Consider the following 14,515-nt stretch of genomic DNA (forward strand, 5'->3'; position numbering starts at 1 on the left):
GTTAGATCAATGTTTCATGCCACAGAGCATGAGATAATTTGCACAGCCAGAATGTCCATCTACATTAAAACTGAGCTTGTTTCAGCTGTAGAGTCTGACACAAGTACCCATTGGCTTTGCAACTCCTAGTCTGTACATTTGGAGGATGAATACTGTTGTAAGCAATTCCATTCCATCTTTAATTTTCCCTGGCGGTAACAAATGGGAGGATCGTTCCCCTTCTTGACATAAACTGTTATGTTTTTGTGCATTTTTCAATAGCTGCCATATTAACAGAAATGGATGCATTCTAGCAGGAGGTAGAATTATTTAGCCACATATGTGTGATCCTTTTGCTCATATATTATATTACATTCTAATTTTTAAGTGATTGTCATTAATTTACTAATTATTTTTCTTATTTCAGACTGAGAGCAGAGATAACATTTTATAAGCACTAAGAATATCCAGGCATCCCAAATATCTCTTTGACACATTTTTGTGTATTCTAAGTTGCTTTATCAGTCATTAAAGCTCAGCTTGCAGTACTTAACAATCTTGGCCTTGATCCTATAAGTATGCATATGCCTTGCTTTATGCATATAAGCACTCCCATTGAAATCAATATTCATCCACATTACATTAAGTACATGCATAAGTGTTTGCAGGATTGAGGCTGCCATTTTTTTTTTTTTTACGATTTTTTTTCCTGTATTCATACTACTTTCTGCCTGGTATCTATTGTAGTCTTTTGAGTAAATGATTCATAGGCTGAATAGGGCTCTTCAGATCTCATTCCTCACTGAATTATACAATTCCTAGTGTAGTGCCAGAACCCACTCAAGGATTTTCAGTCTTCACATTCACTTCCACTATTCCAAGGCTCCTCCCAGGAGCAAAACTGAATTTTGTGGCAATGACATAAGATTCAAGGGGTATATGCAGGGAAGTGCTGAGGACTAAGAGTGGTTGGTAAGGGTGGGGTAGATGAGGAACTAGAAAAGCCAGGGCAGAATCTGGAGAGCAGCATGTGTTGCAGGAATGGTCTGTGAGGTTTCAGAAGAGCGCTGCATTGTGGAAAGAGGCAGAGAGAAACCATGCAGTTTCTGGGGGAGGGAGGGAGGACTACTGTTCTTAGTGACTGTATACTTTGCCTGGTCCCAAGTTGGCTGTGGATCATAGAATCATATTGAATGATATGATAGAATCACAGAATGGCTTGCATTGGAAGGGCCCTTAAAGATCATCTAGTTCCAACCCCCTGCCATGGGCAGGGATGCCACCCACTAGATCAGATTGCTCAGGGCCTCATCCAATCTGGTCTTGAAAACCTCCAGGGATGGGGCATCCACAGCTTCTCTGGGCAACCTGTGCCAGTGCCTCACCACCCTCTGAGTGAATTTCCTCCTAACCTCTAATCTAAATCTCCCCTTTTTTAGTTTAAAACCATTTAAGTACTGAAAAACTGCAATGAGGTCACCCCAGAGCTTTCTCTTCTTTAGGCTGAACAGCCCCAGCTCTCTCAGCCTTTCTTTGTAGGAGCACCTCTGATCAACTTCGTGGCCCTCCTCTGGGGCCCCAGACACAGGAATTACCTATTTATTTTCATGATCAGTTAAAACAAGATTCAGGGAGACTTTCTGCTAGAGATATGCACTTGACTGCTATCATGGCTCTCTATTCTGCTTTTCTGAGGGAAAGGAAGGAGTATTGAGAATGAATCTTGGAAAGTTTCAGTAGAAATAGTCTGGTTTAAACATTAGACCCTTCCAGAACAAATCTCTTCCTATCAATATTTTGTATTAAAATCATAATTGATGACTTAAAAATTGGATGAGAAAGAGGACTTTATGACTTATTAGATCTTGTTTGTAGCTATTTAATCTTTCATTTTTCAAAGGGATTTGATTTGTAAAGAAACAGTTTTTTGGTTAACTCATACCAATTATGAAAATTCTTCATTTTACAAAAAAAAAAAACTTAAAAAAACTCTTTTTTTTTTTTTTTTCTATTATTTGTGCTGGCTGTCCATGTTTGCACCTTCCATAATGCAAAAAAAAAGGACCAATCATTTTTAATGCTGTTTACCATCACTTACTTAAGTTTTTATGTACCAACACTGGAATCTTTGGCTTGTAGTCACAAGGACAACTTTTTTGTAGTAGGACAGCTTAGCTTCATATTTAACTTTTTGTAACAGCATTTAAAAGTAAAATATGGAAGTACTTTTGTTTCTGGTGTTGAAATTATGTTTATAAGTCTGAAATGCTATGAAAAAAACTGAAAATGGTTCTGTAAATCTGAAGAGTTATGCCATTTTAATATTTGCTCAGCAGCTTTGGACTTGGCTCATCATTCATTATTTTTCCTGTCCCACTTTTTTATAGCATGGGAATCTCTGTAGTTAAAGATCTAGTTTGAATTTAGTTCTCCAGTTTATTAAGTAAATGAGTACAAATATTCATCAATTATGCCCTACTCATCTCTATACATTTCAGTATCTCTGAATTTAAAAATTGTAGATCAGAGCCTGAAAGGCATCTGCGCTTTCCACCTGTGCCATTTTTTTTTCTAAAAGAAAGACATTATATCTCCCTAAAAACTTTGTTTCACTAAATCTGGGCTTGTGTGGCTACAAAAAGGCTACTGTCATAGACATGAAGTCATTGATCATATCTAACAGATCTTTCTCTTCTATAATAAGTGACATTTCTCATAATAAGACATAAAAATAGGACATGAATTAACATGACACGCCACAGAATATCAGTGCATACAAACTCAAATTTAAATTTCCAAACCTTTAGTGACTTTGTTAATTTTTTGCACCATTAAGTAGTTTCCAGTTTTAATCCTCATTTGTTGTTAGGCAAAACCACAACACAAGCATACAATACATTACAGCCCGCATTGGCAGAAGGATTCCAGCAGCACAGCCGTGCTCTCCTCCTCCAGAGGGCAGTGGATATTGCAACTGCTGCTCTGTCCCCTGCATCCCTGCAACCAACATCTGGCCTTTCCAGAGATTCCCAACAACGGGGAGGTGGGGGTGGAGAATTTCTGACGGTTGAAAGTGGAATTTGTCTTCAATTATATATATTAAAAACAAACAACAACAACAACAAAAAAAAAACAACAACAACAAAAAACAACAACCAAAAAAAAAAACAAACACCAAAAACCCCACACAAAGAGAAGGTGGGGAGGTTGGGTTTGAGTTATACAGTCTTTAATTTACAGGCTTATATAATACTTATGACCACTAAATGCCTGGAGTTAGCTCCAACTTCAGTACCCTTTCTTTTCCACCCTCATGTAACCACCAGTACCATTTTAGTTCAAGTGCAACTATATAGCTTTTGTTTTTGTTTTCATTTTTTTTTTTTGGGGGGGGGGGTGAAAGAGAAGGGGGAGTGTGGTGGGAAAGTATTAATTTCTCATGTAGTGGCCTCCAAATCCATTATAAACTTTTATTGCTTTAGAAAGTGTTACAGAGTCACACTGATTTGCATTTGTGAAAGATAGATAGATAGGAACTTCTAAGGAGAAGCTGTGATGGTCAGAAGATTCCATATGGTCACAAGCAGCCTTTCTCCCTGGTCTCAAGAAACCTGTTTTTGAGAGTAAATAACTGAATGAAAACAGATTTCTTGGAAAACTGTTGTAATTTAATGCATGTAAACAAAAGCTTTTATAATAGCCTCAGTCACACTGGGATTTCTGAAAGAATTACTTCAAACGAATATCAGTTTTTAATTGAGAGGCACCCAAGAGGGTGGTGATGGTGCAGTCTTTTTTTTTTTCCCTTTTTTTTTTTTTTTTTTCCCTGAAGTGGAAAATATTGCAACATTCACAGTGCTTTCATTTAAAATTCCTATCAGTCATTCTAACACTAAAACTTTCTAGGGCCTATCACAAAATGACACGACAGTTGATATTGGAAAGAACCTCTGGAGATCATCTAGTCTGACCTGTGTTCTGAGCAGGGTCAACCACAGGCCTCTGTCCAGTCAGGTTTTGAATATCTCCAGGGATGGAGACTCCACAGTCTTCCTAGGAAATGTGTTCCAGTGTTCAACCACCCTTGCTGTTTTCTTATGATTAAACAAAATTTCTTACATTTCAATTTGTCCCTGTTGCCTCTTGTCCTTTCACTGGACACCACTGAGAAGAGTCTGGCTCTGTTTTTACACCCTACCCTAAATCAGGTATTTATACACATTGATAAGACCCCCCCCCGAGACTTTTTCTTCCAGAGGTTAAATAGTCCTAGCTCTTTCAGCCTCATTTCCTGTGAAAGAAACTCTAGACCCTTCACTGAACATGCTCCAGTTTGTCCTTGTTCTTCTTGCACTAGGAAGCCCAGAACTGGAACCAGCCCTCCAGATGTGCCTTACCAGTGCTGAGTGGAGAGGAAGGATCTCCTCTGTCAACCCAATAGCAATAATAGCAATGCTTTTCCTAGTGAAGCCTAGGAAGCTGTTGACCTTCTTTGCTGTGAGGGCTCATTGCTGTCTCATGCTCAACTTGTTGTCCACCAGGTCCTTCTTTGCAAAGCTGCTTTGCAACTGGATGGCCCCTACCGCAAACTGGTACCCAGGGTTATTCCTCTCCAGGTGCAGGACTGTGACATTACTTTCATAGAACTACATGAGATACCTCTCAGCCCAGTTCCCCAGCCAATGACCCTCTGAATGGCAGCATGCCCGTTCAGAGTACCAGCCACTCCTCCAAGTTTTATATGGACTACAAATTTGCTGAAGGAGTGCTCTGTCCCATCACCCAGGTCATTAATGAAGATGTCGAACCTTACTGGCCCAAGTATAGACCCCTGGTGTATACCACTAGGGACCGGCCTCCAGATGGACTTTTTGATACTGATCACAACCCTTTAAATCCAGCAGTTCAGTTTTCAGTCTGTGTCACTGTCCACTCATCTAGCCAACACTTCATCAGTTTGTCTGTAAGGATATTATAGGAGACTTGAAAGTCAAACAATGAACTCATAATTTCCCTAGTGTTCATTTTGCTGCTGATATACTTGTAGATGCCCTTCTTGTTGTCCCTTACATCCCTTGCTAGATGCTACTCCATATGGGCTTTGGCTTTCCTAGTCCTATCCCTGTACACTCTAGACTGTGTCTCTATCTTCTCTCTGGGCTACCTGTTCCTGATTCTACCTCTTATATGCTTCTTTTCTACTTTATTTTTCAGGAACTCCCTGTTTGTCCAGATCCTGTCACCTCCTGTACATAGGGATGGACTGTTCCTGAACTTTGAGGAGGTGATCCTTAAAAATCAACCAGCTCTCCTTGAGCCCTTTTCTCTCCAGGACCATAACTTGTAGGGTTTTTCCAAGCAGATCACTGAATAGGCCAAAGTCTGTTCTCTCGAGGCCCAAGGATGTGGTCCTGAATTAGTTACATTTATGTGATTCATATTAGAATGAATAGACCAGCAGATAAAACAGTGGCTTCTTATAAGAGAATCTTGAGTTGATTTTGTTTGTTTGTTTGTGTTTGTTTTGTTGTTGTTTTGTTGTGTTGCTTTTTCTTTTTTTTTTTTAACTAAGATTTTGTGGTGGTTTTACTCAGCTGGGCAGCTGAGTTCCACCACAACCACTCTCTCACTCCCCCTCCTCAAAGGGAAAGGGGGAGAAAATATGATGAAAACACATCAGGGGTTGACATAAGAACAATTATCGTCATGGGTAAAACAGACTCAGCATAAGGAGTTTAATGTAATTTATTATCTGTTATTAACAAGCTAGAGCACTGAGAAAAAAGCAAACTAAAAACACCTTCACCCCATCCACCCTCTTCTACCTCCTCCCCCTGAGCAGCGTAGGGGAATGGGGAATAGGGGCTGCGGTCAGTCCCTAAAGCTTTCTTTCTGCTGCTCCTTTACAGTCACTCTCTGCCCCTGCTCCACGTGGGGTCCCTCCCACGGGATGCCGTCCTTCCCGAATGAGCCTGCGGGGGCTGCCCACAGGCCGCAGCTGTTCAAGAACTGCTCCCACATGGCTCCGTACAACAGGTTCCATCCCCCAGGAGCAAACTGCTGCAGCACAGGTCCCCCACGGGCGGCAGCTCCCCCCAGACCCCTGCTCCTGCGTGGGCTCCTCTCCACAGGCTGCAGCTCCGGCCCGGGGCCTGCTCCTGCGGGGGCTCTCCATGGGCCGCAGCCTCCTCCGGGCCACATCCACCTGCTCCACCGGGGGCTCCTCCACGGGCTGCAGCGTGGAGATCTGCTCCATGTGGGACCCATGGGCTGCAGGGGGACAGCCTGCTCCACCAGGGGCCTCTCCACAGGCCGCAGGGGAACTTCTGCTGCGTGCCTGGAGCACCTCCTGCCCTCCTTCTGCTCAGACCTTGGGGTCTGCAGGGCTGTTTCTCATTCCTCACTCTCCCAGCTGCTGTTGCACAGCAGTTTTTTCCCTTTCTTAAATCTGCTCTCACAGAGGTGCAAACAACATCACTTATTGGCTCTGCTCTGGGCAGCCACGGGGCCCTTTGGAGCCCACTAGTACTGGCTGGTATCTAATAGGGGCAGTTTCTGGATTCTTCACACAGAGGTCACCCCTGCAGCCTCCGTGCTGCCGAAACCTTGCCATGTAAACCCAATACAGCTTCTTAGGTATTTGTTTTGTATTTGAGCAATGCATGGTATAATACTGTCCATTCTCTGCTCAAAACTCAAAATACTGCCCCAGTTAATAACACTACAATCATAACACTGGCTGTTTTGTTTGATATAGTGACTGGGACAACATGGTTGCTATGATGACAGCTTTCTTTGTTTGCTCTTTATGACTCCGAAATTTGCAGAAAGTAAACTGGGTATAACTAGTTCATACTCCACATTCCCAGTACTTCCTTCAGGCCTAATTCTCTGAAAAAGTCCCACATTTATTTTAATAATTTGAAAGCCATAGGTCTAAAATCAAACCACTATCTAACTAAAAAGGCAGAATTACCTGAAAATGACCATAATTATAATTATTATATAATAACTCCAACCAGTAACACATTAAGATTGAAAGAATGTGTTTACATAGGCAGCCAAATTACTCTGTTTTGGAAGTGTATAGTCCTGTATTAAGTATGAAAGAGCTGAATTGTCTTTGCAGGACGTAGTAAAAATAATGAATTAAGAAATTCTGATAACATCATGACAACTGTGAATAAAGTTAATCCAGTGTAAGAGCCTTAATATATCTTTATTTACATAAGTAACATTTTCCTGTCTTCCACTGTTTTGAGTGCTCAATGAAGAAAAAGATTTTGGAGGGCATGGATGGGTGCTGGATCACATTTAAGGGAATTTCATATTCTCCAGTCTGACTCAACAGATTAATGAGAGCTCTCAACTAGTGTTGACTTCACCATGTAAGAGTCACACACTGGGTGATTATTTGCCCTATATCTATATGTCCTGAAAAGAAGAGTGTACTTCTGAGTGAAAGCCTGGTCTTTGGGGAAAAAAAAAAAAAAAAAAAAAAAGACTGACATATTCACCTCGTGCTTATCTGAACTTCTCTACCCTTGTCAAAAGGAAGTGAGGGATAAACTTTAGTGTTTCATATAGTGACATGCTCTTAGTTTTCTTATGCCACTTTTCAGAAGATGACACAAGGATATTAAAATTAATCTTTTTGAAAGCCTCATATTTCTTTGAGTATTTTCATTATTTTATTTTATTTTTAATTTTTTTTAGCTGAGAAAACAAAAACTCTGTTTTTAATTTTTGTTTAGGTTTGGTCAAAATATATTGTGGTTTGATTTTCTGATGACAAGCAAAAATTTTCTAAGGGGAGAAAAATCATTTTCCAGGAAGTTTGTAGTGAGGTCCTGATAAGCATGTATCACTGCACTGAGGGTGCTGCATGAGCTGATAGAACTGCTGAGTAGCCAATGAGATAATCTACATCTAAATAACAGATACGTAGTTTCTGATATTGCACTAAAAGTAGATTAAAAAAAACACAAATCAAAATAGTGGTGTGTGAATGTGTGGGAATCGAACAATCTCCCTAAAATGTATGCATAACAGAAAAACAACTTGAAAACAAAAAGGAAATCATTTACTTTTTAATTTCATCCATTTTTAAACTCTTTAAAACAATCTCTGTACTCAAAGGTGAAAAATCTTTCTTACAGTAGAGTGAAAGGTTAAGGAATTCAGTACCTTGTAAGCTTGTTCCTGAAAAAAAAATAAAATAAAATTGAAAGCAGCAACTGAAAAAACATGAAAGCTTTTTTCTCTTTATCTCCTTCCACATTTTTAACCACTTTCAGATTGTGAGATTTCAGCTTTGACAGTGTGAGGCCCACCTGACACCACTATCCATGATTATGAAACAGTAAAATGTGCTTTGTCCAGGTATTTGCCTGTGGTTTGCTACTGGTTCCAGGAAATGACATAATGAATAATGCCATTATCTTAACTTGACTTGTGGGTATCATTGATAAGGGATAAGATTTCAACACATGGCAGCAAGACAAAAAGCCCAATTACATATTTTCAAGTTAAAGTTCTAGCATAATTTTTGCATTGTGTGCCTAGAATTCCATATAATAGACCAAACAAGAATATAAGTGTTGGATAGAGGCCAATTAAATATTTAAACTAGCATTTAAGTGCATCTGGAATACAGTCCTTGGCCTCTAGTCCAGCATAATTGGACTTCTTCACTACTGGAATGCAATCCTGTAGCCAGATCGCAGGCTTTTACACTCAGACTCTCTCAGTGAGATTACATGTCCTTATATCCTGGTTGCTGAAGAGTGAGGAAGAAGGAGCATGACTCCTCTACTGGAATATGGGAACATATGCCTAAGACAGAGGCAGACTTACATGTTCTATGGAAACCAGCCCAAAGACTGAAGCTCAAATTAAAAAATAGTGTTATGTAATGGTCATGAATTGAACCTTCCTTGTTTTGTTTGTTTGTTTGTTTGTTTGTTTTTTGTTTGTTTGTTTGAAACATGAACCTCAGCAGTTAGAAGTCATATAAGTTTGACAATTAAGACTTTACAAAATTTAGCCACCAGTAAATTTAAAGCCCATGATATCTCGATCACTATTTCAATAGTGAAAATTAAATAGAAATAGGTGAATACTAGGATGTGTACACTGGAAGCAAAAATTGTTCAGACATATTGTTTGACAGCTGGAAGAGAGTTCAGTAATACAATTTCAGCTATAATATTTTAAAGAAAGATCTCTTCTGATGTTTAAGAGAGTCAAAGGCCTGATGAAAAGACTCATTTGCATGTATCTTCTGTGTATGAGAGCAAAAGTTAAGGTAACAGGAAGGACAAAAGCTTAAAGGGAAGAATAGTCTGATTTGGTCTTAGATTCATAGAAGGAAAGTAAACTAAGTGCTTGGCCTTTTACAGTGATGAGTTTTCTTAACCCCTCTTGGGTTATGAGAAATAGAAATAGTTTCTGCATATTTCCCTAATTTAGCCATACGGGACAATGGGAAATCCTGCAGCAAATTGCCAGTAAAGGAAAAAAAAAAAAAAAAAAAGGAATAAAAAAAGCCAAAAGAAGAATTCATTATTCAAGACAGTCACTAATTCTATAACAGGAAGCCACCATGATCTGAAGCTGAATACACAGCAAAAATACTGAAGCAATTGAGATGTGTTTCCCTGAGCATCTAACATGGACTTGCAGTGCCAGCTAAGGCATGAACTGATAGTATTACTGTCTCTTAGAGTTATCAAGAACTGCTGGAATGGGCCAAGCTAATTTCCTTGGTCCCTTTATATCGCATAGTCCTTACTTGACTGCCTCTGAGTCTAACATCAAATTGTGTGGTTCACTCGGCTGCCTGTTTGTTGAGAGCACTGTTTCTTGATTTGCTCTCCTCCTGAAGAGGTTTTCTTACTCGCTGTTGGAGTGTAATGTTCTGCAGAAGTCTGCCAGAGGATCCAAATATTAAACGTTTACTTGCAATCTAATGACAGATAGTATTTATCTGCTATATAAATCTATATATAGCCTTTATGGATCACTGACATCCCAGTATGTACTGTTGGTTGCTTTTAGTTTCCAAAGATTTTATTCTTGTGGCTTAGCAATGCACAATCTCATTGCCAGTTCAAGTGGAAAATATAACTTGAGAAACATTATGTTTCTTGCTTACTTTAATACAGGAATACTTGGATCTCAGAAGCATCACAAGCGGTGTAGCAAAACCCTCATTACAATACTGAAAATGTTTGAATTTTCAGTCAGAAATAATCTGAAAATAACTGCGTGGCAATTATTTAATCATATCTGAAAACATGAGTAAAATGACTTTGTAGCTCTGCTATAGAATGTAGTTAAGAATCTCCTCTTATTTAGTTGTGTTTTCTTGTGCTGTCATATGTAGGCTTATCCCAGATGCAATGAACTTTCTTATTTGAAAATGTATATGACCTTATGATCTACAAATTGATGACAGGGTAAGGTTGCCTGCTCATCCTGAAATAACTTTTTCCTTTTTCTTTTTAACAATTGTTTTTATTAGATACTTGCTAAATGGTTGTAGACTGACTAGCAGTTTTATGAGTTTAGCATTTAGTTCCTTTCGAGTTCCTTTTCAACCTGAAAATTGGCTTGTATCTGAGGACAATCTCTGACACCTCTTTTTAAACTCGATGTAGCATGTACATATGTGTTTACAGATTTGCCTGTAGGTTTGGATGCAAAAGCATTTTTGAGGTAGTATCACCTCCAGGTAAATTAAAATATTCTCCTCACCTAATTATACCCATTAAAAGTTAGGCAGCTGATCTAATTTAGTCCTATTAGGATTCTTCAGAAGGCTGTTTATCCCATTGGCATTAGAGACATAACAACAGGCAGAGATGCCATATTCTCTGGAGATGCCTATCTCTAAATCAGGTTAGATATTTTACCTGCAGACAGTAAGAGTGAGTTGTACATCTAATATTTCTGGGACTGTCCTGGGAGAAGTGAATACTAAATAGCACATCTACACCGAGAAAGCATGCAAGCAAACAAAACCACTTTCTCTGTAATTTAAACTGCATTAGTTGTCAGAAATAGTGAGCTCCCACCTGCAAGAAATAAATGGCTGGCAACATGGGAAAGTATTTGCTTGGTCTGACACAGTATGTTCTGCAGTGTATGGTTGCATATATCTTCCATATGGTATTCTCCAATGCTAATTCCCCCATTTCACAATGAGATTTAGCTAACTCCTCCTTTGTAGCCAAGAAAGTAGTAGTGCTTGGAAAAGTTTAATAGTAACAATATTTTCTCACAAGCCATATAGGGACAGTACTTTGTATATTTAATATACTTCGTATATTTAATATTTTTATTAGTGGGGTCTCAAACCTTCTACACAATCATCATTTCATTAAGACTTGTGGCATTCAGGCGTGCCCTAATCTCTATCTCATAGACATGTGGCAATAGGGATTCTTATAAAGGAATGAAGTGTGAGCGAAAGTCTGGAGTCAAATATGTGTGTCCTGACTTCCACAGCCATGCTGGAAGGGGTGGCTTAATCACAATGCCAGCCACAAGGGAACATCAGGCTCCCTTGCCATCCTAATCAAGACATGAAGCAGATGAGCCTGAGGACTCTGAGGAAGAAAAGCTCAATTGGCTTAGAGCTGAAATATAATGAGCAGGCATAGCCTCTGTAATTCTTTTAGCTGAAAACCTAACAGACTTAGTGAATCAGAATGGTGTAGTAGGTTCTACTAAAACTAATTGTCTACAAGATTCGTAGAGTAACATAATATTGTTTTAACATTTTTGGCTCTGACACTGTCCTTATACCTTTAAATATAAAGATTATTTCTTGGAAAAGTGATTAGAATATTAAAACTCTATAAAAGTAGGCATTAGCTGATGATCCTGTCATTATGTTGAGTACCCATGGATTCACCTCAGCACACCTAGTGATTTCACAAAGGCTATTATCTCATGGCTACATCCCCTTCTTCTGAGCTTATTACTTTAAATAAAAAATGTTAATGGTTTCTCAGAAACTCATGATGAGAAATGGAGGATTTCTTACACAAAGAAGTATGCTCTCCAAATTTCAAAGCTTGCATTAAACTTTCCAGCAAATGCTTGAAATTCTCAGTCAGCCAATAATGTTGCAAGGTGAATTCAGCTTTCTTTTATACTGAGGTGCCATCTGCATATAGTTTATTACTATTTATTAAATTGCACACCACTGCATATGATGTATAAAATCACTTAAGAATGTGCATTATGCTTTTACATACAGGGAGCATGAGATGAAATTATGAAGTCTGAATCATAAACAAAGTCAGACTGAATGATCTAAAAACCCATTCTAGCCTTAAAATCTGAGGTCATGTATTGATCTCAGAAAAATGTCTACAAAGGTATAGGAAATGGTGGACATTGTAAAGTAAAAGAGCGGACAGACTGACAGGCAAGTATCTGGCTGTATTTCATGTATCACCCTATGGTGGGATAGTAAAGAGAGCTCCTCCAAGACTCCAAGACTGTCCTCTTGCTCTTAAACCTCTTATATTGGTGGGAGTGTGATCCCTGTCACAGTGTTGAGAGTATGAGCCACTTCTGGCATAATCTGTCTATTTTTTCCCATTCCTGTTGATCTGCTTTCCCTTCCCCACCCTAACCCCCCCCCCAAAAAAAAAAAAACACACACCACCACCACCACCACCAAAAAACAACAACGACAACAGCAAAACAAAACAAAAAACACCCCAACCTGGACATATGGGGAAAAAAAATCAATGCAAACTTTGCTGCTGCAGAAAAATACACCATAAAAAGTGAGATCCATAGGTGAGCTCATGGGTGTTGTGATATTATTATTTACTTGGGCTTATAACGGAGGGACAGAAGGCAGAGGTATTAAATTTTGCAGGTGATGAGCCTATGCAGGCAAGCAAGTATATGAGCCAGGAAGGTAGAGGAGAACTGGCACATACTATGCATGAAGAATGATGCTGGCAAATGCCTAACTGAGTGAAAGCCGGAGTGGTTCCATGTGCTGGGATTTCAGTTGTTGCACATAAAAAAAATCTGTACAAAAAGTCATTAGAAAATTTCAGAGAACTTGTCACTATTTCCTGCTAAAATATTGAAAGGTGGTTATGTTTCACTGAAAAAAAGAAGTAATTAATAGCACTCGTTATGTGTGAGGAAAAAAAAAAAAACACAACATTTTAATGTTCAGAAATTGTTTCACGTACCTGAGCAATGACACTTGTTTTCACATTTCTGAGAAGTTATCTCTGTCTGAAAAAGGAGGTGAGCTGAGCACAACATATCTTCCTCAGCAATGCAGCCCTTTTCCAGCTGACCTCTTTTACAAAACTTTTGTATCAGTTTCTCCCCGTGTGCTTTGCTGACATCACCATGTATATAAGAGAATATGGACTATGCTGGCAAGTCTCCTCAAATAAAGAATAAATAAATTAATAAAATGACAAAAAATAAAAAATAAAAAGAGGAATCTTGCCATAAGCAAACAATTATCTCAGCAGCATTTAATAAAATGGTAAGTTTTTCAGCTCCATAGGTGAATGATCCCTGTACTTGAGTGTGACCTTACCTGCTGCATGGCTGTGAGGATGCAGCAATGCTGCTCTCCACTTTGACACAGACCTGGCTACTTTCAGGATACAATCATAGCAGCATAAGCCACAGTTTATGGATGTTCAAAACATGACTTTGGTCATGCACTGACTTCAATGAGAAGCTCCCCTGTATAGATTCTTCCTCTGTGTCCTTTTGCCCTTCCCCAGCTTTGCTTCCCCTCTCTGCATCCAGAAACCCTTTAAAATCTTCACGTGGCACCATCTGTTTTACCCTGCAGTTTCATATGCCAGTATGTTCCCCCACCCATAGCCTGCAACAAAGCAGGATCTGAAATGTAGTTTTCCAGATTTTATGATGATCTGATCTCATGATGCGGTAAGGATGAGGATGACTTACTTGGTTGGGACAATAGTTTGGAACAGGGGCTGGTACTTACACCACAAAAGATGGCCACTATGGTGTCAGCACAACACAAAAGAGATGGACTGGAAATGCACTTATCTATTTCTCTCGCTTTTCTCTAAGTTGCTGAGTCCTACTGGTACAAATGTGTAGCCAGTCAGGACAAGGCCTAGAGAGTTAAGATATGATGAGAGATTTGATCTCTCTCCTTCACTTCTGAAAAATGAAGTAGCCGGACAGGAGCACATGCCAGACTTATTTTGGATTCATCAGTAAAAATGTTTTTGACATACAGCTTGTGATTGTTACCCACTATAGGCACATAAAAGGGCATATCGGCATGACACAACACTGTACCCTAAAGCAATACTCTAGGCATTTATTCACAGAGCTATAGTGCTAAGTTTTACAGTTAAAATCTAGATTCAGGAAGGAGCTAGACTGTGAAGCAATAAGCTTGGAATCCCTGAACATTCACTGCAGTATTGTGGAGAGCGGGCCTCCTTAGTAAGAGCTGAGGTTATGGCGGGGAGTGTTAGGGCCACTCATTAAATTC

This window comes from Anser cygnoides, chromosome 5 (genome assembly GCF_040182565.1).
Source record: "Anser cygnoides isolate HZ-2024a breed goose chromosome 5, Taihu_goose_T2T_genome, whole genome shotgun sequence".
NCBI classification, from domain to species: Eukaryota; Metazoa; Chordata; class Aves; order Anseriformes; family Anatidae; genus Anser; species Anser cygnoides.